This window comes from Dendrobates tinctorius, unplaced genomic scaffold (genome assembly GCF_039654945.1).
Source record: "Dendrobates tinctorius isolate UK_male_01 unplaced genomic scaffold, ASM3965494v1 ptg000095l, whole genome shotgun sequence".
NCBI classification, from domain to species: domain Eukaryota; kingdom Metazoa; phylum Chordata; class Amphibia; order Anura; family Dendrobatidae; genus Dendrobates; species Dendrobates tinctorius.
This window is the reverse complement of record NW_027361763.1, coordinates 26,203,610-26,229,824: the sequence shown is the minus strand read 5'-3', so window position 1 is coordinate 26,229,824 and position 26,215 is coordinate 26,203,610.

Genomic DNA, 26,215 nt, shown 5'->3' with positions numbered 1-26,215 from the left:
CATCACCGCTGCTGTGTGCTGGGAATGCCTCAAGCAACCGATTTACCAGAGTTGCTTGTTTATTAGCCAATATTAGGTCAAGGTTCTCCTGTGGCATGATGTTTTGTAATTTGCCTTTATAGCGTGGATCCAGGAAGCTGGCCAACCAGTAGTCGTCATCGTTCATCATTTTGGCAATGCGGGGGTCCATTTTTAGGATCCGCAAGGCATAATCTGACATGTGGGCCAATGTTCCCGGTGTCAATGATGCACTGCGAGTGCTGGGTGGAGGAGCACTTTCTGGCAAATCCACATTCCTCCAGTCACGCACAAACCCTGTACCAGACCTTGCCACGCCAACATTTACACTTGCCCCACGAGATGCATCCTCCTCCCCTAAGTAATCATCCCCATCATCATCCTCCTCCTCCTCTTCTTCCTCCACCTCGTCCAGGAGAGGTCCCTGAGCAGACAATGGCTGAATGTCATCAAGGATTCCCTCCTCCTCTTCCTCCTCATCAACATTGGCTGCAGACGCCTGCTCCTTAAGGTGCGTCAAAGTTTGCATGAGCAGACGCATAAGTGGGATGCTCATGCTTAGGATGGCGTCGTCTGCGCTTACCAGCCGTGTGCATTCCTCAAAACACTGAAGGACTTTACAAAGGTCTTTCAGCTTTGACCACTGCACACCTGTCAACTCCATGTCTGCTCTCAAAGTGCCTGGCCGTGTATCCTCCCACAAATGCATTATGGCCTGCCTCTGCTCGCACAGCCGCTCCACCATGTGCAGGGTGGAGTTCCACCTTGTTGCAATGTCGATAATGAGGCAGTGGTTGGGAAGGTGGAGCAATCGCTGCAGCTTCTGCATACGAACGGAGTGTACAGGCGACCGGCGGATGTGCGCGCACAGTCTTCGCACCTTCTGGAGCAGGGCTGTTAACTCCGGATAATTTTTGAGGAAGCACTGCACCACCAGGTTCAAGGTGTGAGCCAAGCAAGGTATGTGGCTGAGTTTTGAAAGGGCTATGGCTGCCACAAAATTACGGCCGTTATCACTAACTACCTTGCCTGCCTCAAGATGTACACTGCCCAGCCATGACTCAGTTTGTCGCTTCAAGTACTCGGCCAGCACCTCGGCGGTGTGTCTGTCGCCCAAACACATCATCTGCAACACAGTCTGCTGACGCTTTCCACTAGCTGCTCGATAGGGGGACACATCGTGTGCAACAGTGGCAGCTGCAGATGGAGTGCTCGTACGACTGCGCTCTGTGGACGAGATTTCGCTTCTGGAGGAGGAGGAGGAGGGTCGAACGCCTACAGCCAACTGTTTCTTATACCGTGGGCTAGGCAGCACTGTCCCACCACCGCTGTCCCCTGTGGACCCTGCATCCACCACATTAACCCAGTGCGCAGTGATGGACACGTAACGGCCCTGGCCATGCCGACTGGACCATGCATCAGTTGTGAGGTGCACCTTTCCGCTCACTGACTGCTTGAGTGCATGGACAATGCGGTCTTTCACATGATGGTGGAGGGCTGGGATGGCTTTGCGAGAGAAGAAGTGGCGACTGGGTAGGTCATAGCGTGGTACTGCATAGGCCATGAGTTCGCGGAAAGCTGTGCTTTCCACCAACCGAAAGGGCATCATCTCAAACGAGATTAGTTTGTCAATGTGGGCGTTCAAACCCAGTGTACGCGGATGAGAGACTGAGTACTTTCTTGACCTACTCATAGTGTCTGGGAGGGTGAGCTGGACTTGAGAGCTGCATATGGTGGAAGTAGCGGTGGACAGGGCAGACTGAGAGAGGGTTGATGATGGTGATGGAGTTGGTGTTCTTTCTGATGGCCTAGAATCAGTCTTTCGTTGATATAACAGTGGGATTCCCTGACTGCTGTGGTCTTGCAACGACACCTCAACATTTGCTGCTGTGCTAACCGGTGGGCTTACAGTGGGGGAAACAATGTAGCGTTGCTGACTACCTTCGTTGTGATCAGTTGCACATGTGGCACTTGAGGTTTGGTGTTGTGTCCACGCTTACAAGTGCATGCTGGTTAAATGTCTAAACATGCAACTGGTATTCAAATTTTTCAGATTTTTCCCTCGGCTAAAGGTCTTTGCGCACTTCTTACAGATAACCTTGGCCTGATCATGAGGATTTTGGTCAAAAAAGTGCCACACTGCACTCTTCCTACTTTGGCAGACATTTTGCGGCCTAGCACGCTGTGATCTTTTGACCCTCTGGACAAGCTGTCCAGCAACTCTTTTGATGTTTGGAACCTGTCTTTGGAGTGCTCTGGGCCTGCCAGATAACAGCTGTTGTGATATCGATGTCTGCTGTGGATGCTCCTCATCTGAGCTATTGGAAGCAGCACCCTCTTCCCCCAATGGATGCCAATCTGGGTCAACAACTGGGTCATCCATCACCTCCTCTTCTATGTCATGTGCACCTTCCTCTGTGTCACCGTGTATGGTGGTATAGTGTGCGGGAAGGGGCACCTGAGTCTCATCAGGGTCAGAATCTGGCTCTGTTCACTGGGAGGACAATGTAGTGCTCTGAGTGAATATACCAGCAGAATCATCCATCAGCGGCTGTGCATCAGTGCACTCCATGTCAGAATCATCTTGGACTGGGTAATTCACCATTTCACTTGATAATCCAGGCATGGTATGTGAAAACAGCTCCATGGAGTAATCAGTAGTATGGCCTGCATCATCCTTCAATCTTGGTTGGGGTGAAGGACACAAGGAAAGGTGTGGTTCATGAACATGAGCCTCCATTGACGACTCAGTGCTTTTACTTTTTACAACTGAAGAAGAGGAGGCGATAGAGCTGGAGGCTGAGTCAGCAATGTAAGACAAAACTTTTTCCTGATGCTCTGGCTTTAAAAGCGGTTTGCCAACTCCTAGAAAACTAAGCGTTCGAGGCCTTATGTAGCCAGACGATGACGCAGGGTCAGCACCTCCTGCATTCGGTCCTATTTTGCTCTTGCCACTACCATCAGATCCACCACCAACACCATCATTACCAGCTGCCAACCCCCGCCCAATTCCACGGCCTCTTCCACCAGCCTTCCTCATTTTTGGTAGAAATGTAGACAAAATCCAACAAACTATATAGTAATGTAAAACAAGGTACAAGGTGTCTATAGGACAGGGGAGATTTTGAATTTCTGCAGACACTTGTGGACACTGGACACTTTTGGATTGTGTGAGGCCCACTGATATCTGAGCGCTATGTGACAGGCTCGATGGCACAGCTGTGACCAAAGTGACTAGAGGATAAGGGAGATTTTGAATCTCTGCACACACTTTTGGACACTGGATGGACACTTTTGGATTGTGTGAGGCCCACTGATATCTGAGCGCTATGTGACAGGCTCGATGGCACAGCTGTGACCAAAGTGACTAGAGGATAAGGGAGATTTTGAATCTCTGCACACACTTTTGGACACTGGATGGACACTTTTGGATTGTGTGAGGCCCACTGATATCTGAGTGCTATGTGACAGGCTCGATGGCACAGCTGTAACCAAAGTGACTAGAGGATAAGGGAGATTTTGAATCTCTGCACACACTTTTGGACACTGGATGGACACTTTTGGATTGTGTGAGGCCCACTGATATCTGAGCACTATGTGACAGGCTCGATGGCACAGCTGTGACCAAAGTGACTAGAGGATAAGGGAGATTTTGAATCTCTGCACACACTTTTGGACACTGGATGGACACTTTTGGATTGTGTGAGGCCCACTGATATCTGTGCGCTATGTGACAGGGTCGATGGCACAGCTGTGACCAAAGTGACTAGAGGATAAGGGAGATTTTGAATCTCTGCACACACTTTTGGACACTGGACACTTTTGGATTGTGTGAGGCCCACTGATATCTGAGCGCTATGTGACAGGGTCGATGGCACAGCTGTGACAAAAGTGACTAGAGGATAAGGGAGATTGGATTGCTTTTAAAAAAGCAGTTTGCGGAGCAGTGGGTAAACAGCAATGCAGGAATGTCAGGAAGCCTTAGAAGGCAGCCCAACAACCAACACCACTGATACACCACTATATAGCCTCCCCTTGCACTGCACACACAGTGACTGGTGTGTTGTGCAGGCCAAATTGCTAGCAGCAGAAGCAGTTTTTTTTTCTTCTCAGCAGGACAAAAAAAAAAAATTGGGATTGCTTTTATAAAAGCAGTTTGCGGAGCAGTGGGTAAACAGCAATGCAGGAATGTCAGGAAGCCTTAGAAGGCAGCCCAACAACCAACACCACTGATACACCACTATATAGCCTCCCCTTGCACTGCACACACAGTGACTGGTGTGTTGTGCAGGCCAAATTGCTAGCAGCAGAAGCAGTTTTTTTTTCTTCTCAGCAGGACAAAAAAAAAAAATTGGGATTGCTTTTATAAAAGCAGTTTGCGGAGCAGTGGGTAAACAGCAATGCAGGAATGTCAGGAAGCCTTAGAAGGCAGCCCAACAACCAACACCACTGATACACCACTATATAGCCTCCCCTTGCACTGCACACACAGTGACTGGTGTGTTGTGCTGGCCAAATCGCTAGCAGCAGAAGCAGTTTTTTTGTCTTCTTCCCTGCCTAACGCTCTCCCTACAGAATCAGCAGCAACCTCTCCCTATACTAAGATCGGCAGAAGTAAGATGGCGGTCGGCGTGCACGCCCTTTTATACCCCCTGTGACGCCCACCAAAGCAAGCCAATCACTTGCATGCCCTTCTGAAAGATGGTGGTGACCCGTGCCTATGTCATCACGTTGCCCACAGTGTCCGTATATCCTGATTGGCTGAAAAAGAGCACAAAACAAACTTTTGAAACGCGACTTTGGCGCGTAAGTCGCCGACCTCGTGGCCCACCTCATCCTAGGGTCGGGTTTCGTTTCATGAAACCCGACTTTGCGAAAAGTCGGCGACTTTTGAATTTTTTCGACCCGTTTTGCTCAACTCTACTACTGATTTCAAACTTGCTCCAATTAGGCCTCTCGCTCCACTCTGTCTCTAGTATTTCCCCTGGCCTCCAACCCCGCCAGTTGCTGCTTAGAAGTGGCATATGCACAATCAACTCTTGTTCCTGTGTTACTGGGGTTCAGTAACGTCAGCTGAACCCCTGATGTGTGTCTGGCAATGTCTCCTGCTCTGTCCACATTCCCACTACTATTAGTGGAAATGCGGACAGAGCAGAAGACATTGCCGGACACACATCAGGGGAACAGCTGACGTTACTGAACCCCAGTAACACAGGAACAAGTGTTGATTGTGCAGATGCTACTTCTGAGCAGCAACTGGCGGGATTTGAGGCCAGCGGAAATACGAGAGACAGAGTGAAGCAAGAGGCTTAGTTGGAGCACGTTTGGAATCAGTAGTAGTCTACAACAGATATTAAACTCGAAGAAATTAGGCCTCAGCCTACACCCTGATTGACCCTGGGCTCCAACATTGCCAGTTGCTGCTCAGAAGTGTCTTTGGCACGGGTACTCCCTCCTGCCCAGCCTGGGTCCAGCACGCCTGCTGTTTCCGGGTAGTGTCAACGGCACTTTGCCACCAATACGTTGTCCTGTCGTGTTGCTTTCGGGTTAGCCGAGCCTATGGTTCCTGCAGTTTAGGTGCTTCCTTTGTGGGCTGCTGGTTCTGGTAATAAAGGCTGGTTCCGTAGTGCCAATAGTACAAGCACCCCCTGTAAGGACTGTGGGTTTCGGTAACTGCGGCCGGCTCACTGCCTTGCAACTTTGTTTTTCATGGGTACCTTCTGCTACCCATCCGAGTTCCAGCAACGTCTGCTGGTCCTTGGTAGTGCTTTGTAGCACAGGTACCTCCTGCTTAGTAACCGTGTTCCAGCACCGTCAGCTGGTCCACGGTTGTGCCATTGGCTCTTGTTCCTTCAGCTGCCACTCTGGGTTCCAGCACCGTCAGCTGGTTCTCAAGAGGTCCATTGACTCTTGTAGCTTCTGCTACTAATCCGGGTTCGAACACCATCAGCTGGTTCTCGGCAGTGTCTTTGGCACGGGTACTCCCTCCTGCCCAGCCTGGATCCAGCACGCCTGCTGTTTCCGGGTAGTGTCAACGTCACTTTGGCACCAATACGTTGTCCTGTTCTGTTGCGGTCGGGTTAGCCAAGCCTATGGTGCCTGCAGTTCAGGTGCTTCCTACGTGGGCTGCGGATTCTGGTAATAAAGGCTGGTTCCATAGTTCCAATAGGACAAGCACCCCCTGTAGGACTGTGGGTTTCGGTAACTGCGGTCGGCTCGCAGCCTTGCAACTTTGTTTTTCATGGGTACCTTCTGCTACCCATCCGGGTTCCAGCACCGTCAGCTGATTCTCGGCAGTGCCTTTGGCCGAGGTGCCTCCTTGGTTTCCAAGTTCTAGCAACGTCTGCTGGTCCTTGGTAGTGCTTTGTAGCACAGGTACCTCCAACTTAGTAGCCGTGTTCCAGCACCGTCAGCTGGTCCATGGTTGTGCCATTGGCTCTTGCTCCTTCTGCTGCCACTCTGGGTTCCAGCACCGTCAGCTGGTCCTCGCTAGTTCCATTTGCTCTTGCAGCTTCTGCTACCCATCTGGGTTCCAGCACCGTCAGCTGGTTCTCGGCAGTGCCTTTTGGCCTAGGTGCCTCCTTCTCGGTATCCGAGTTCCAGCAACGTCTGTTGATCCTTGGTAGTGCTTTGTAGCACAGGTACCTCCTGCTTAGTAACCGGGTTCCAGCACCGTCAGCTGGTCCTCGGTTGTGCCATTGGCTCTTGTTCATTCTGCTGCCCCTCCGGGTTCCAGCACCGTCAGCTGGTTCTCGGCAGTGCCTTTGGCCTAGGTGCTGCCTTCTCGGTGTCCAAGTTCCAGCAACATCTGTTGGTCCTTGGTAAAGCTTTGTAGCACAGGTACCTCCTGCTCAGTAGCCAGGTTCCAGCACCGTCAGCTGGTCCTTGGTTATGCCATTGGCTCTTGTTCCTTCTGCTGCCACTTCGGGGTCCAGCACCGTCAGCTGGTCCTCGCTTGTTCCATTTGCTCTTGCAGCTTCTGCTACCCATTCTGGTTCCAGCACCGTCAGCTGGTTCTCAGCAGTGCCTTTGGCCTTGGTGCCTCCTTCTCGGTACCCGAATTCCGGCAAAGTCTGTTGGTCCTTGGGAGTGCTTTGCAGCACAGGTACCTCCTGCTTAGTAACCGGGTACCAGCACCGTCAGCTGGTCCTCGGTTGTGCCATTGGCTCTTATTCCTTCTGCTGCCCCTCCAGGGTTCCAGCACCGTCAGCTGGTTCTCAGCAGTGCCTTTGGCCTAGGTGCCACCTTCTCGGTATCCGAGTTCCAGCAACGTCTGTTGGTCCTTGGTAATGCTTTGTAGCACAGGTACCTCCTGCTTAGTATCTGGGTTCCAGCACCGTCAGCTGGTCCTCGGTTGTGCCATTTCCCTCTTGCTCCTTCTGCTGCCCCTCTGGGTTCCAGCACAGTCAGTTGGTTCTCGGCAGTGCCTTTGGCCTAGGTGCCTCCTTCTCGGTATCCGAGTTCCAGCAACGTCTGCTGGTCCTTGGTAGTGCTTTCTAGCACAGGTACCTCCTGCTTAGTAACCGTGCTCCAGAACCGTCAGCTGGACCACGGTTGTGCCATTGGCTCTTGTTCCTTCTGCTGCCACTCCGGGTTCCAGCACCATCAGCTGGTCCTTGCTAGTTCCATTTGCTCTTGTAGCTTCTGCTACCCATCCGGGTTCCAGTACCATCACCTGGTTCTCAGCAGTTCCTCAGCCTTGTTGTAACTTCTGCTACTTTTCCAAGTTCGAGCTTGTGTAAATGGTTTTTGGATCTCACTCTGGATCACCCTGACGACGACCCTGAAGACGACGACCCTGAAGACCACACCGAAGAAGACCAAAAAGATGACCCTGAAGAAGATGAATAAGAGGACAAAGAACATGAAGACAACCACCTAGATGCAGAACAAAAAGAGACAGAAGACCAAGAAGCAGAAAAACCAAAAGCAGAAGAACATTAAGCATAACACTAAAAATCAGAGCAAATGATATTATCTAAATTTTAAGCAGAAGAAGACTAAGCAGTGTATGGGGGTGAGTCCATTCCTCCTTGTGTTGCCCCTGGAAAATGCCTGCTGCTGCAGGCCAAACTGAATGCGGACTGTTATGATTGAGTCACCGTAGGAGGCAAAAATAGAAATGCTAGCTAAGTCCAGAAAACCAGAGAAGTTGGCAGCTATCGGATTGCAGACCCCTGAACCTATCAACACAACTAGCAGTAGCCGTGGGGGGCTCCTACGATGCCCTAGGCCCCTCGATCACAGCCGGAGGACTACATAGCCTAAAGACAGAAAGGGAAATCTAAACTGCCCCAGAGCAGACCCCAAAGCAAAAGACAGCCCCCACATATAATGACGGTGAAGCAAGAAGAAGGAACAAAACACAGACGTAAGATAGACTGAGCAAAGACGGGGCCCAAGCTAGCTTAGATAGGAAAGGACAGGAAGGCTACTGTCTGCAATCCGAGAAAAAACCCTATGAAAATAAGAGCCAACAAACTGACAGTAAAAAGGCCCTGAAGACACTAGGCTTCAAAAAAGGCTATGCCAGTACTCAGGAATATTCTTTAGACAGAGCAACAGGCAAAAGGAGATTCAGCTCACCCCAGCAGGGAATGGCAGAATCCAGAAAAGCAAGGAAAACAAAACACAATGCAAAAAGGCAAAGCAGAAATCTTAGCTTTAGATGAGCATGAATCAGACTGGTTTCCTAGAAGTCCACAGAGAAATCACCCGCAGGCCAGAAGGGCGTCAGCAGCCTTATATCCAGTCACTAACTCCACTCAGCCAGTCATCATCATCAGCCCCAGGTGTTTGACAATCAGGCTCACTACCTTTCTTCACCAGAAGAGGGAGTTCCTCGGGCCTCAGTAGTGAAGGGGAAAATGAACTCACAACAGTACCTCCCACTTGAGGAGGGGTCACCGAACCCTCAACCACGCCACCAGGGCGATCAGGGTGAGCCCGATGAAAGGCACGCACCAATCTTTTGGCATGAATATCAGAGGCAGAGACCCAGGAATTATCCTCCTGACCATAACCCTTCCACTTAACTAAATACTGGAGTCTCCGTCTAGCCAGACTGGAATCCAGTACTTTCTCTACCTCATATTCCATGTTACCTTCAACCAATACAGGGTCTGGAGGTGCAACCCCCGGAACAACAGGTTCAACAAACCTCTTCAACAAAGATTTATGGAACACATTATGGATTTTAAATGTGACAGGAAGAGCCAAACGAAAAGAGACCGGATTAATAATCTCCAAAATCTTGTAAGGTCCAATAAATCTAGGCTTAAACTTAGGAGAAGCCACCTTCATAGCAATATTTTTTGATGATAACCACACCATATCACCAACCTTAAACTGGGGACCAATGGTCCTATGTCGGTTGGAAAACCGCTGGGCCTTTTCCTGGGAGAGAGACAACTTATCCACCACTTGGTCCCAGATCTGGTGCATTCTCTCCACCACAGTGTCAACACCTGGGCAGGCAGAGGGCTCCACCTGCCCTGAAGAAAATCGAGGATGAAACCCAAAGTTACAAAAAAAAGGTGACATCAAAGTGGCAGAACTAGCTCTATTATTTAAAGCAAATTCGGCCAAGGGCAAACATGAAACACAATCATCCTGATCAGCAGAAATAAAACATCTCAAACATGACTCCAAGGTCTGGTTTGTTCTCTCTGTCTGCCCATTGGTCTGAGGGTGAAAAGCAGAGGAGAAGGACAACTGAATTCCCAGCTTGGAACAGAAAGTTCTCCAAAATCTAGATACAAACTGGACTCCTCTGTCAGATACAATGTTCTCAGGAATCCCGTGCAAGCGAACCACCTGTTGTAAAAACAGGGGCACCAATTCAGAGGAAGACGGCAACTTAGGGAGTGGTACAAGATGAACCATCTTAGAGAACCTATCACAAATCACCCAAATAACAGTCATCCTTTGAGAGACAGGCATATCAGAGATGAAATCCATTGAAATATGGGTCCATGGCCTCTTGGGGACAGGCAAAGGCATCAACAACCCACTAGAGCGAGAACACGATTTAGACCGGGAGCACGTCCCACAGGACAGCACAAAATTCCTGACATCACGAGACAAGGAGGGCCACCAAAAAGACCGACTCACCAGATCTCTAGTACCAAAAATACCTGGATGACCAGCCAAAGCAGAGCAATGAACTTCAGACATCACTCTCTTCTTCCACTGGTCAGGAACATACAACTTTCCACTGGGACAACGCTCAGGTTTGTCCTCATGGAACTCCTCCAGAGCACGTCTCAAATCGGGCAAGATGGCAGAAAGAACTACCCCTTCGCCTAAGATGGTAGCAGGCTTGGTCACCACAGGAGAATCAGCAAAGAAGCTCCTAGAGAGGGCGTCAGCCTTGACATTCTTAGTTCCAGGAAGAAAAGAAACCACAAAATCAAAACGTGTAAAAAACAAGGCCCACCTAGCCTGTCTAGGGTTCAAGCGCTTAGCCGACTCTAGGTAAATCAAATTCTTGTGGTCAGTGAGGACCACGACTTGATGCTTAGCTCCCTCCAACCAATGTCTCCACTCCTCAAATGCCCATTTCATGGCTAACAGTTTCCGATTCCCCACATCATAGTTACGTTCACATGGGCAGAACTTTCGGGAAAAGAAAGCACAGGGATTCATTTTAGATGTTACAGGATCCTTTTGGGACAAAACAGCTCCTGCACCAATCTCAGAAGCATCCACCTCTACCTGGAACGGAAGTGAGACATCAGGTTGCCGCAAAACCGGGGCGGAGGTGAATCTTCGCTTCAGCTCCTGAAAGGAAGAAACAGCCTCCGGAGACCAATTTAACACATCAGCACCCTTCTTAGTCAAATCAGTCAATGGCTTGGCAATACTAGAAAATTTTGCTATAAATTTCCGATAAAAATTAGCAAAACCCAAAAACTTCTGGAGAGCCTTCAAAGAAGTGGGCTGAACCCAATCGTAAATGGCCTGTACCTTGGCCGGGTCCATTTCAATAGTTGACGGGGACAAAATAAATCCCAAAAAAGAAATCCTCTGTACTCCAAAAAGGCATTTAGATCCTTTGACATACAGGGAATTCTTTAAAAATGGTACTTTATTGTTTAAAAAACCACAAATGTGGTATACACCAGAAAAAGCGTGACTAAAGATGAAAAACAAAAATTAAAGTGTTCAAACAAACAAGCCCATACTAAGGTGACACCTTGGAATCCCTCGTAAAGACTAAGCTGTATCCTGCCTGTCCGCGGTATATAGGTAAGACTAGGAGAGAGTTCAGAAGAAGAGTGGGGGAACATCTTGGGGACATAAGGCATCAAAGAGAAACCCCGCTTGCAATGCATATGTGGACGTGCCATAAAGGCGACCTCGGTGACATCAAATTTTGTGCTATAGAGGTTGTTAATGTTAACCCAAGAGGAGGTAATGTGGACAAGGTGATTCTTAGGAGAGAATGTGAATGGATATTCAGGATGGAGTCCCTAGAGCCGAGGGGGTTGAATGAGCAACTGTCATTTGCCTGTTTCTTATGAGCCACAGTAGAATAATGTGTTCTGCTTTGAGGATATTGGTCTTTTGGGTTTTGTTTGTGTTTCCCATTTTTAATGGGATCCCCATGCATTGTCATGGAATATTGGATATATATAAAAAATTCCCCTCCTCACTGCCGTATCTAGATCCACCCTCTAATGAATGTGAGCAGCTCTTATTAATCTCAGCTCCATTGGCAGAATAATTTTTTAACAGGTGTGTGCTAGGGATGCTGTATATATTGATGCATATCTATTATTATCTCCAACTATGTTTGCAAATCATTTAACATCGTATTAACAACTATAGGATCTATATATATGTGCTATAATGCTTTTTTCCTATAGGTATATATATTTTGATTGTAAAAGAGTGTTCAATTCATTTAATGAGGGGCATGCCCACTGACTCCTGTTCACACCGCTGAAGGTTATGATGCGATTTACATTTGCGTACCTGCGTGCTAATCATCATGCCGAAAAAAGAAAAACATATTAAGACTACTGAGCATCGGTCTATATGCCATACCTAGCGCTTTACTGTGGATTTATTTGGAGAGTGTATTTTACATGTGGGTGATATACTTCGGAGTGGACAGCGATTCTAAGCCGCAGCGCTTTGAGAGTGCTGTGAGATGGCTTATCCACAGACATTTGATTGGCGATCCAGCAGTGACGCTGCATGTATGTCAGACGTGGCAAACAGTTTCAGCTCTGCTGATTGGTGAATGCTGGGAGACTTTCTGTCTGAGGACATCGGATTGGTCACCATGACGCTGCTGGAGAGTCCGGTTAGCTGATTGGAGCAACAGTGGATGGGTGTCGAGGCAATTGGCGCGCAGAGATGCCATGCAACGTGAGTGGGCGGAGCTGTTGCTCTGCGCGGCGGCTTTAAAGAGGGGAGTTGCACTGAGTATCGGTAAGCTATTTGCACCTTTATGGGACACAAGATATCGCAGCATCGGGCCTCCTGATGAGCCTAATAAGGCGAAACGCGTTGAGGCATTAACTGGTTGTTGGCAGGTGGCAGAAAATGCAGATGAGTATCGCTGTGGCAGTTCTGCATTTTTTCTGTATTTATACAGCAATGGGATATAGCCTTTATCCGTTCTGTGTGTTATGACTTATTAGAGTCAGTGCCTTTTCTATATATTAAGAGATCTTCTACATGAGATTGAGGCACTATTCACAAACTGTTTTTTCTATTATGATGTCTCTTGCTCTAATCTGACCACCGATTGCCATATGTGTTCTATTTAAATTTTAACCTCTTTGCTTTGGGACACAGGGTCCTCTTTAGAGCAGCTTGGTCTCTGTCTAGAGATAGGGGTTCCCATATCTTGCATCGGGTAGAAGGGACCACGAGTGGCGGTAGGGCTTATCAGGGCCCCTAGGGACAGCCATCGTTGAGCGGGGGTGCCACAACGTTCCCCCCTAGGGTGCCAACCTCCGCGGACAGGCAGGATACAGCTTAGTCTTTACGAGGGATTCCAAGGTGTCACCTTAGTATGGGCTTGTTTGTTTGAACACTTTAATTTTTGTTTTTCATCTTTAGTCACGCTTTTTCTGGTGTATACCACATTTGTGGTTTTTTAAACAATAAAGTACCATTTTTAAGGGATATATATGTATGATTTGACTTTGAGAACCCTTACAACATTGTAATTGAACTTGTATACAGTATACAGGGAATTCTCCCTCAAGATCCGGAACACAGTCCGAATATGTTCCACATGAGAATCCCAATCCTTGGAGAAGATCAAAATATCATCCAGATAGATAATCAAAAATTTATCGACAAAATCTCGGAAAATATCGTTCATGAAGCACTGGAAGACAGAAGGGGCATTAGTGAGTCCAAAAGGCATCACCAGGTACTCAAAATGTCCCTCCGGAGTATTAAACGCCGTCTTCTATTCATCCCCATGCTTAATGCGATTAAGATTATACGCCCCCTGAGGTCAAGCTTGGTAAACCAGCAAGCACCTTTAACTCTGGAGAATAGATCAGAAATCAGGGGTAACGGATACTGATATTTAACAGTAATTTTGTTGAGAGCACGATAATCAATACAAGGTCTTAATGATCCATCCTTTTTGGCTACAAAAAAAAACCGGCACCTAAGGGTGACGAGGATGGTCTAATATGACCCGTCTCCAACGCCTCCTTAATATAGGATCGCATAACCTCGTGCTCGGGTACAGATAAATTGAAGAGCCGACCCTTGGGAAATTTACACCCCGGGCTCAGTTCAATTGCACAGTCATAACTCCTATGAGGAGGCAGAGACGCAGACTCATTCTCACTAAATACATCATAAAAGTCCGCCAAATAATCAGGAACATCATGCAACTGAGGAGAGGTGGAAAACACCGGAGCCTCACTAAAGGCACACCGACAAGCCCAACTCACCACAGACACAGATTTCCAATCCAAAACTGGATTATGAATTTGTAACCAGGGAAACCCCAGAACAATAGTATCATGCAGATTATGTAACACCAAAAACCTGCAATTTTCTTGATGGTCTGGGGCGACCCGCATTACCACCTGGGTCCAAAACTGAGGTTTATTTTTAGCCAAAGGAGTAGCATCAATCCCCCTCAAAGGGATAGGCGTCTGCAGAGGTGTCATCGGAAATCCACAACGTTTAGCAAAATCCAAGTCCATTAGGTTTAGAGCTGCTCCCGAATCCACAAAAGCCTTGGCGGAAAATGTGGACAGGGAGCAGATCAGAGTAATAGCCAGAAGAAACTTAGGTTGAACACCACCAACAGAAAACGTGTGTTTAAAGCGTTTCTCGCGTTTAGGACAGACAGAAATAATATGCGAGGCATCTCCACAGAAAAAACACAACTTATTACGCCTTCTGAACTCCTGATGCTGCTCTCTAGTAAAAACTCTATCACATTGCATAGGTTCAGACATCTGTTCAACAGGTGGCAACACCTGTCGTGCAGCTCTGCGTTCGCGCAAACGCCGATCAACCTGAATGGCTAAAGACATAGAATCATCAAGACCAGAGGGAACAGGAAATCCTACCATAGTATCTTTTATGGCTTCTGACAACCCCTTCCGAAAGAGAGCAGCGAAGGCATTATCATTCCAGGTAGTAAGTACTGCCCACTTTCGGAATTTTTGACAGTACAATTCTGCAGAATCACGACCCTGGTTCAATGCCAGCAGGGTCTTTTCAGCCTGATCAATGGCATTAGGTTCGTCATACAACAACCCCAAGGCCTGAAAAAATGCGTTCACATTAGTCAGAATAGGATCATCTGGTTTCAAAGAAAACGCCCAATCATAGGGATCGCCACGCAGCAAAGAGATGACAATTTTAACCTGCTGAGCGGAGCTCCCTGACGAGTTAGGCTTCAAGGCAAAAAATAATTTACAATTATTTTTGAAATTCAAAAATTTAGACCGATCCCCAAAAAATACATCAGGTGTAGGAATCTTTGGTTTAGCAGCATGTGAATGAGCAAGGTAGGCGGAAATTCCCCGCACTTCCGCAGCGAGCTGCTCCACACGATCAGACAATTGCTTTATCTCCATTGAGAGGAAAAAAAAATTCCCCCTACGGCCTCATAGATATAGAGGAAAAAATATACACACTTTTTTTTTTTTTTTTACAATTCTTTCCTGCAATTGAGTACCCTAGGATCTGCGGTATGGCGGGTGATTCTGTTATGATTGAGTCACCGTAGGAGGCAAAAATAGAAATGCTAGCTAAGTCCAGAAAACCAGAGAAGTTGGCAGCTATCGGATTACAGACCCCTGAACCTATCAACACAACTAGCAGTAGCCGTGAGGGGCTCCTACGATGCCCTAGGCCCCTCGATCACAGCCGGAGGACTACATAGCCTAAAGACAGAAAGGGAAATCTAAACTGCCCCAGAGCAGACCCCAAAGCAAAAGGCAGCCCCCACATATAATGACGGTGAAGCAAGAAGAAGGAACAAAACACAGACAGAAAGATAGACTGAGCAAAGACGGGGCCCAAGCTAGCTTAGATAGGAAAGGACAGGAAGGCTACTGTTTGCAATCTGAGAAAAAACCCTATGAAAATAAGAGCCAACAAACTGACAGTAAAAAGGCCCTGAAGACGCTAGGCTTCAAAAAAGGCTATGTCAGTACTCAGGAATATTCTGAAGACAGAGCAACAGGCAAAAGGAGATTCAGCTCACCCCAGCAGGGAATGGCAGAATCCAGAAAAGCAAGGAAAACAAAGCACAATGCAAAAAGGCAAAGCAGAAATCTTAGCTTTAGATGAGCAGGAATCAGACTGGTTTCCTAGAAGTCCACAGAGAAATCACCCGCAGGCCAGAAGGGCGTCGGCAGCCTTATATCCAGTCACTAACTTCACTCAGCCAGTCATCATCATCAGCCCCAGGTGTTTGACAATCAGGCTCACTACCTTTCTTCACCAGAAGTGGGAGTTCCTCGGCCCTCAGTAGTGAAGGGGAAAATGAACTCACAACAGCGGACAAATCCTGTTGTAAATCTTTTGTGACAGGCAGAATGGAAGGAGTAATCTTCAAACTTTTATAGATAACAACTACAGGAATGACTGTCACAAATAAGAATATGATGAAGAAGAAGAACAGGAAGAAGATAAAAAAGTAGAATATGAAGAATAATAATAGTTGAATAAGAAGAATATGAAGAATGTAAAAAAACGAATAATAGGAAGAAGGTGAAGAAGAAGTTGATCAAAAAGATGCTGCTGCTGAGGATCATGAAGGAGAAAGTGTGGGAGAAGTAAAAAAGAAGGTGAAGAGCATGGAAGTAGTGAAACATACATATCTGACAAAATATAAAAGAGGTTAACATAGTCAATATCTTTGTAACTCTGAACGTCTTAAAAAATTTTTATTCCTGCTATTCCATTTGATTGGGCTAAACCTCTATGCCTTTAATGTCTCCTCCACCTCCCCCTATACATTCTACATTATTCTTAGTTGTTTTTCTTCATGTAGAATTAACCTACAAGGAAAGAAAGGGTCTTTTTTTAATTCCTATATTTCGGTCCTATTGACTTGAATGGGACTTCCGGGATTGGAATCGGCGATACCCGATACTTTTTGGATATCGGCCAATCCAATCCGATCCGATATTTTTCAATATCGTATGGTATCGCTCAACACTAGCCATAAGGCTACATGGAAAAAGACTCTGCAATGTGTCATAATAGCATTCTCCATAAAACAACCAAAGTGCACCTGTGCATATCTACTAAGCTCATTAACAGATAAAGAGCCTATAAATTCAGGTCCTAAATACAACTATAAAGTGCAAATGCAAAATATATATATATATTATTAACCCTAGAACGCATACCTGGGGCCTCGCAGGCCCGCCCTGTTGATTGTTTTCTATTTTCTGCAAGATTACTTTAGTTAGAATTTTGAAACTCTAGGTGTTCCTCAGGTATATAGTTGTTTGTCAATTCCAATTGTTCTTTTATTTTTATGTTACAGGCATTTCGGTATAACAACTCTTTTTTTGTAAATACCCCATATTCACATACCTGGGGCCTTTTAGGCCCGTACTAGGTTTACATGTGATCCTAAGTCTTTTTGCCTTCACTGTTGCTGGGGAAGACTTTGACTCAGTCTTTATGACTCTGCTGTTGCAATGAAGAGTGTGAATTTTGGTCATGTGATCTTGGGAAGGAGGCTCCCTCACAACGTCATGCGTCTCTGACATCATCATAGGTCCTGAACACTGTTCATTGTGTGCTACTTGCTGAAGAGACTTTGGAGGAAGGAGTCAGCTTTCTTGTTTCTTGAAAAAGAAACTTTCTGAGTTCCAAAAATCCAAAAGCTTCTACTGCACCTAAAAGAAAGTGGTGACCTGCTGAAGGTGAGAGGAGGGGTCTGCACTTTACCCTTAGCACACACACTAACAAAGATTGTACAACCCTGATTGTAATCTTTTTTTTTTCATTTTAGTTTACTGACTCCTAAGGTTACAATGGCACAGTCTACATCCAGGGGTTTGACTGACCAAGAAATCGAAGCAATCATTTTTGATAGTGATGAAGACAGTGAACTTTCTTTGTCTGATGAAAAGTACATGCCACCAGCTAATGTCTCTACTTCATCATCCAGTGATTCTTCAGATGATGAAGAAGTAATGGATCCAGCAGAACGTACAAATAGAACATCCAAACCTAATGTTTTTTGGAACAGTACTGCTGAGGTTCTTGGACGAACCCCATCACATAATATTGTAAGAGTTGCTCAAGGAACTGTAGGAATTCCACAATTCTTGTCCAAAAGAGATATGTTCTGTAAATTTTTTTCAGATGATATTGTAGATGATGTAGTTTTGTGTACTAACTTAGAAGGAAAACGTATCGCTTCAGGAAGAAAAAAAACATGGAAAAATATAGCAAAAGAGGAACTGTATGCTTATATTGGCCTTACTCTTCTGGCAGGGAGTACAAAATCATACAATGTTCCTATAAGAAAACTCTTTATGAACCCTTTTTCAGATCCACATTACAAAGCTACAATGTCAGTCAATAGATTTGAGGATATTCGGAGAAGCCTTCGTTTTGATGACAAGAGAACTCGTCCTGTCAGGTTGGAAACAGATAAATTAAAAGAATGTAAACTTTACTTTTCTGCAGCAATATTTCTTTGCGCGGTCTATATATGTATACAAGCTGAAGAGCCCGACGCTGCCCGGGCATAGTAACTAACTGTGGTTAGTTATAGCAAATTATAATTATCCTCCATCCCATAGTCCCGTGCCCATATACCCATCATACATATCCACAATCCCATAGGCCCATGCCCATATACCCATCATACATATCCACAATCCCATAGGCCCATGCCCATATACTCATCATACATATCCTCCATCCCATAGTCGAGTGCCCATATACCCATCTCACATCCTCAATCCCATAGTCCCATGCCCATATACCCATCATACATATTCGCCATCCCATAGTCGACTGCCCATATACCCATCACACATCCTTCATCTCTTAGTCCCATGCCCATATACCCATCTTACATATCCTCCATCCATAGTCCCGTGCCCATATACCCGTCATACATATCCTTCATCCCAAAGTCCCATGCCCATATATCCAACATACATGTCCTCCATCCCATAGTCCAGTGCCCATATACTCAACGTACATCCTCCATCCCATAGTCCCATGCCCATATACCCATTATAACATCATCATCACCATGGCAACCATTATGACATAACCATCACCATTGCAACCTATGATGAATCAGTGTCACCATGGGAATCATTATGACATCATAATGAAGGGCGGGACTTGATGCACACACCCTTTTTCCCCACTATGTAGAGAGGGGCAAAATTGTTTGATGAATTGGAATGCGCGGGGTTAAAATTTCACCTCACAACATAGCCTATGACGCTCTCGGGGTCCAGACGTGTGACTGTGCCAAATTTTTTGGCTGTAGCTGCGACGGTGCAGATGCCAATCCCAGACATACACACACACACATACATACATACATAAATACACACAAACATTGAGCTTTATATAATATATATATAACTGGACACTTGCGGACACAGTCCCATTACCGTAGCATCCATTTTCACGCTCCTTAGGTGATTTGCATCATCAAAACGTAAACTCTGCTGGAGGATATAAAGAAACTTTGAGTCTATAACTGCATTACGACCCACCTTTAAGTACAGCCATTAGCCAGTTCTGGAGGAACCCTAAAGACAGAAGTCTGGAACTGGCTAACGACCCACCTAAATGTATGGGCGTTAGCCAGTTATAGAGAAACATTTTATGGACTGAATGCATGAATCTGGTGAATGACTCGTTAAATTACTCCCTCCTTTGATACGCATGAGTTAGGGTATTTGAGTCAGCGCCAACAGGTGGCTATGCTTCCGCCACCGTGCTCCTAGCACTATCACACTAGCGTCCGGTGGTGTCATCCTGTTTAGGGCACTACCATTCTGCGCTAAGTCAGCACCTGCCAGGGCAGCGCTAGGATCAAGTTGTGCGCTGTTTAGTCCAAGCCTGGGCAATTAGTGGCACATGCCAGAGAGGCGCTGTGCACACTTGCGCTCTGCTTTCTAACCGCAATTGTGGTGCCAAACGCTGCTGGTCTGGAGGGACCCTTTCCCTTGTCTCTGGGGCAGGGTCTTGTGACCATAAAGCAGTGTTTTCCCAGCTGAGTCCTGTGAAGTTAAAAGGCTGTCTTTACTTCCAGTGACTCTGTGAAGTAACAGAGTTCGCTCCTATATGCCCTGGGTCAGTGGTTACTCGCCGGTGTTTAGGTAGGTCTCCGCCTTTACTTTGCAGCAGTATACCATCTCTGCACGGTGGACCCCAGGCTGCAAACGCACCTTATTATATTATTTGGTGCGTTCTGCCAGCCAAACATTATACTAGCGCCAGGGTCTGGCTAGTAATGGCGGACAAGTAGCGACTCCACAGTTACATCCAGCACCTGGAGGGCAGGTTGGTGGCTCTCTAGCACTCAACCTCAGCTGTGGATCTTACAACGGTCATTGTTCAGGCAGCCACGGAGCCTGTCTCCCATGTGCCCACTGCCATTCTTGCCCTGACTTTTTCCCGCCTCCCGCTGCCCAAGATGTTCTCGGACGATAGTGCCTCTTGTAGGGATTTTGTGAGGAAGCTGCTGGCTGCACAATTCCCCTCCCAGAGGGCTAAGGTGGGATTTATTATTTCCCCCTTGTCGGGCAGGGTTTTGGATTAGGCCACACCGCTGTGGAAGCATGATGATTATGTGGTACAAAGTGCCTCGCAGTTCTTGGGCATTCTGAAGCAGATCTTCCTGGGACTGCATGCCACCCATGATACCGCGCTCCGGCTGCTGGCAATGTCACAGGGCTCGTCCATTGTCAGCCACTTTGCTATGCAGTTCCATACGCTGCCCTCTGAGTTGGAGTGGCCAGATAATGTCCTCATTTCGGCATTCTGGAGAGGTTTGGCTGACCATGTGAAGGACGCCCTGGCCACCAGGGAGATTCCCACTACACTGGAGGAACTTATCATCGTCACCATCCGTATAAATCTTCGCTTTGCTGAGGGAAGGTTAGAGCGGTCCCAGTATAGGCAGAGGTTAAAGTTGGCACCCAGTTTTGCTAAACCTCTGGAATCTCCTGATTGGGGGTCCGAGCATAAGGGGGGCTTCCCGTGAGGGATCCAGGCCCCGGTCCGCTTGAGCTCCTGTGATCTGTCATACTTCCCGGCAGTCCGGTCACCTTGCCAACCGATGCCCACAGCGACTGGGAAAAAACTTGCGCCTAGTGGCCGTAGGAGGCGGTTCTCTAGAATCAGCAGTGTTTTCCTCCAAGCTGTCCTTTAAGGGTACACGAGTTTGGCTCTACCACTCTGGCGGTGGAGGTCTGCGTGGATTCCGCAGCGGAGGGCAATTTTATGTTGTTGGCCTTCGCTCAACGGCATGCAATACCCCTGGTTATGATATCTAAACCAGTCATCGTCAGAGTAGTGCACGGCTCAATTCTACTCTCACAGATTACCCACCAGACCGCCCCTTTGTTACTCTCGGTGTCTCCATCTCATCAGGAGACAATATCCCTCCTCATGGTATCGACCATGTTCTTCTAGGGGTCCCCTGGTTGCGGTATCACTCTCCCCATATAGAGTGGTCCTCGGGGAGGATTCTTGGTTGGAATAAATCATGTGAAGGTAGATGTATCAGGGGGTGCATTCAGGTTGCCTCCACCGGGGTCCCCGCAGATCTTTCCTCACTCCCCAAAACACTATCGGCAGTTTGCAGACGTGTTCTCCAAAAAGGCGGCGGAGACCCTTCCACCGAATCGCCCCTATGACTGTCCTATTGACTTCTTGCCGGGTGCTGAGCCTCCCCGGGGTCGAGTCTACTCCTTGTCTCTCAAGGAGACAGAGGCCATGTCTCAATACATCAGGGAGAACCTGGCAAGAGGATTCATTAGGATGTCAGCATCACCAGCGGGGGCGGGATTCTTCTTCGTCCAGAAGAAGAATGGAGAACTGCATCCCTGCATCGATTAAAGGGGTCTTAATGCTATCACCATTAAGAACAAATATCCTCTGCCAGGGTTTGGCTATGGATCCTGCCAAACTGCAGGCGGCAATGGACTAGCAAGAACCCTATTCCCTTAAAGCGGTTGCAGTGCTTTTTGTGGTTCGTAAATCACTATCGCCAGTTCATTCCCCACTTCTCCACTCTGGTGGCTCACTTGGTAGCTCTCACCAAGAAGGGGGCCAAACCCAAGGTGTGGTCGGAACAGGTCTCCAAGGCCTTCTCCTTACATCAAGACTCATTTTGCCAGCGCTCCCATTCCACATCGTCCCGACGTGGACAAACCCTTTATTTTGGAGGTAGATGCCTCTTCCGTTGGTGCAGGAGCGGTCCTCTTCCAGAAGGATGCTCAAGGTCAGAAGCAACCCTGCTTCTTTTTCTACAAGACCTTTTCGCCAGCGGAGAGGAACTATTCCATCGGGGACAAAGAGTTGCTGGCAATGAAGTTGGACTTCTCGGAGTGGAGCCATCTCCTGGAGGGGGCTCAGTTCCCCTTCCAGGTTTATAGCGACCACAAAAACTTGGTGTACCTGCAGATGACCCAACGGCTAAATTCTCACCAGGCCAGATGGTTGCTTTTCTTCTCCCGATTCCACTTCACCCTTCATTTCCTATTCAGTGAGAAGAACATCCTAGCCGATGTTCTCTCTCGCTCCATAGCGTCATCGGAGGAGACAGAGCCTCGGCTGATCATCCCATCCGAGAGCCTGAGGACCGTGGCTCCGGTGGCCCTAGAGTCGGTGCCTCTGGGCAAGACTTTTGTCCCTGCCCATCTGCGACCAGAAGTCCTCTCTTGGACTCATGCGTCCAGGGTAGGTGTACACTTCGGGAAGAAGCAGACAACTGAGCTCCTGGCGAGAACGTACTGGTGGCTGCATATGGCCAGGGACGTCAGAGGCTACATTGGGGCTTGCATCTCCTGCGCCCAGAACACGTCTCTCCAGCAATGATCCGCTAGGCTACTTCACCCCCTGCTGGTAGTGGACAGGCCCTGGGAGATGGTCGGCATGAAATTCATGCTGGGTCTGCCCAAGTCCAGGGGCAGCACGGTTAGCTGGGTTGTTACCGATCATTTCTCCAAAATAGTGCATCTGGTGCCTCTAGCGAGGTTACCTTCTGCACAGGGTCTGGCAGCACTGTTTATTAACCCCTTCATGACCCAGCCTATTTTGACCTTAACGACCTGGCCATTTTTTGCAATTCTGACCAATGTCCCTTTATGAGGTAATAACTCAGGAACGCATCCGAGCGATTCCGAGATTGTTTTTTCGTGACATATTGGGCTTCATGTTAGTGGTAAATTTAGGTCGATAATTTTTGCGTTTATTTGTGAAAAAAATGGAAATTTGGTGAAAACTTTGAAAATTTTGCAATTTTCAAATTTTGAATTTTTATTCTGTTAAATCAGAGAGTTATGTGACACAAAATAGTTAATAAATAACATTTCCCACATGTCTACTTTACATCAGCACAATTTTGGAAACAACATTTTTTTTCGTTAGGAAGTTATAAGGGTTAAAAGTTGACCAGCAATTTCTCATTTTTACAACAAAATTTACAAAACCATTTTTTTAGGAACCACCTCACATTTGAAGTCACTTTGAGGGGTCTATATGGCAGAAAATACCCAAAAGTGATACCATTCTAAAAACTGCACCCCTCAAGCTACTCAAAACTACATTCAAGAAGATTATTAACCCTTCAGGTGCTTCACAGGAACTAAAGCAACATGGAATGAAAAAATGGATATTTTAATTTTTCCAACCAAAATTTTCTTTTTGCATCAGTTTTTTCATTTTCACATGGGTAACAGGATAAAATGTATCCTAAAATTTGTTGGGCAATTTCTCCTGAGTACACCGATACCTCATATGTGGTCATAAACCACTGTTTGGGCGCAAGGCAGGGCTCAGGCAAGGAGCGCCATTTTACTTTTTGAATGGAAAATATGCTTGAATATTTAGCGGTTGCCATGTCACGTTTGGAGAGCACCTATGTTCCTAAACATTGGAGCTCCCCCACAAGTGACCCCATTTTGGAAACTAGACCCTCCAAGGAACTTATCTAGATGCATAGTGAGCACTTTGAACCCCCAGGTGCTTCACAAATTGATCCGTAAAAAAAAAAGGACTTTTATTTTCGCAAAAATTTTATTTAGCCTTAGTTTTTTCATTTTTACATGGGCAACAGGATAAAATGGATCCTAAAATTTGTTGGGCAATTTCTCCTGAGTACATCGATACATCATATATGGTCATAAACCACTGTTTGGGCGCACGGCAGGGCCCGGAAGGGAAGGAGCGCCATGTGACTTTTTGATTGGAAAATTTGCTCCAATCGTTAGCGGACACCATGTTGCATTTGGAGAGCCCCTGTGTGCCTAAACATTGGAGCTCCCCCACAAGTGACCCCATTTTGGAAACTAGACCCCCGAAGGAACTTATCTAGATGTGTGGTGAGCACTTTGAACCCCCAAGTGCTTCACAGAAGTATATAACGCAGAGCAGTGAAAATAAAAAATCATTTTTTTTTCTCAAAAATGATTTTTTAGCCCGCTATTTTTTATTTTCACAAGGCTAACAGGAGAAATTGAACCACAAAAGTTGTTGTGCAATTTGTCCTGAGTACACCGATACCCCATATGTGGGGGGGAACCACTGTTTGGGAGCACGGGAGAGCTCAGAAGGGAAGGAGCGCCATTTTGGAATGCAGACTTTGATGGAATGTTCTGCGGGCATCATGTTGCGTTTGCAGAGCCCCTGTGTGCCTAAACATTGGAAACCCCCACAATTGACCCCATTTTGGAAACTAGAACCCCCAAGGAGCTTATCTAGATGTGTAGTGAGCACTCTGAATCCCCAAGTGCTTCACAGAAGTTTATAAATGCAGAGCCATGAAAATAAAAAAATATTTTTATTTCCTCAAAAATGATTTTTTAGCCCGCTATTTTTTATTTCCCCAAAGGTAACAGGATAAATTGGACCCCAAAAGTTGTTGTCCAGTTTGTCCTGAGTACACTGGTACCCCATATGTGGGGGAAACCACTGTTTGAGCGCACGGCATGGCTCAGAAGGGAAGGAGCGCCATTTGACTTTTTGAATGGAAAATTTGCTCCAATCGTTAGCGGACACCATGTTGTGTTTGCAGAGCCCCTGTGTGCGTAAACTTTGGAGCTCCCTCACAAATGACCCCATTTTGGAAACTAGACCCCCTAAGGAACTTATATAGATATGAGGTGAGCACTTTGAACCCCCAGGTGCTACACAGAAGTTTATAACGCAGAGCCGTTAAAATAAAAATATTTTTTTTTCCTCAAAAAATAAATTTTTAGCCTGCTATTTTTTATTTTCACAAGGGTAACAGGATAAATTGGACCCCAAAAGTTGTTGTCCAGCTTGTCCTGAGTACGCTGGCACCCCATATGTGGGGGGACCACTGTTTGGGCACACGTTGGGGCTTGGAAGGGAAGTAGTGATGCTTTGAAATGAAGACTTGATGGAATGGTCTGTGGGCGTCATGTTACGTTTGCAGAGCCCCTGATGTACCTAAACAGTGGAAACCCCCCACAAATGACCCGATTTTGGAAACTAGATCACCCAAGGAACTAATCTAGATGTGAGGTGAGCACTTTGAACCCCCAAGTGCTTCACAGAAGTTTATAACGCAGAGCCGTGAAAATATAAAATATTTTTTTTCCTCAAAAAATGATTTTTAGTCCACTATTTTTTATTTTCACAAGGGTAACAGGATATTTTGGACCCCAAAAATTGTTGTCCAGTGTGTCCTGAGTACGCTGGTACCCCATAAGTGGGGGGGACCACTGTTTGGGCACATGTTGGGGCTCGGAATGGAAGTAGTGACGTTTTGAAATGCCGACTTGATGGAATGGTCTGTGGGCGTCATGTTACATTTGCAGAGCCCCTGATGTACCTAAAAAGTGGAAACCCCCCCACAAGTGACCCCATTTTGGACACTAGACCCCCCTAGGAACTTATCTAGATGTGTGGTGAGCACGTTGAACCCCCAAGTGCTTCACAGAAGTTTATAATGCAGAACCGTGAAAATAAAAAATCATTTTTTTTCCACAAAAATAATTATTTTATCCCCCATGTTTTTATTTTCCCAAGGGTAACAGGAGAAATTAGACCTCCAAAGTTGCTGTGCAATTTTTCCTGAGTACGCTGATACCCCATAAGTGGGGGTACACCACTGTTTGGGCACATGTCGGGGCTCGAAATGGAGGGAGCACCGTTTGACTTTTTGAACGCAAAATTGGCTGGAATAAATGGTGGCTCCATGTCGCGTTTGGAGACCCCGTGAGGTGCCTAAACAGTGGAAACCCCTCAATTCTATCTCCAACCCTAACCCCAACACACCCCTAACCCCAATCCCAACCCTAATCATAACCCTAACCTCAACCCTAATCCCAACACACCCCTAACGAAATCCCAACTCTAACCCTAACCACAAGCCTAACCGTAATCCCAACCCAACCCTAACCCTAATCCCAATAAGAACCCTAACCCTAATTCCAACCCTTAGTCCAACCCTAACCCTTAGTCCAACCCTAAACCTATTTCTAACCCTAACCCTAATTCC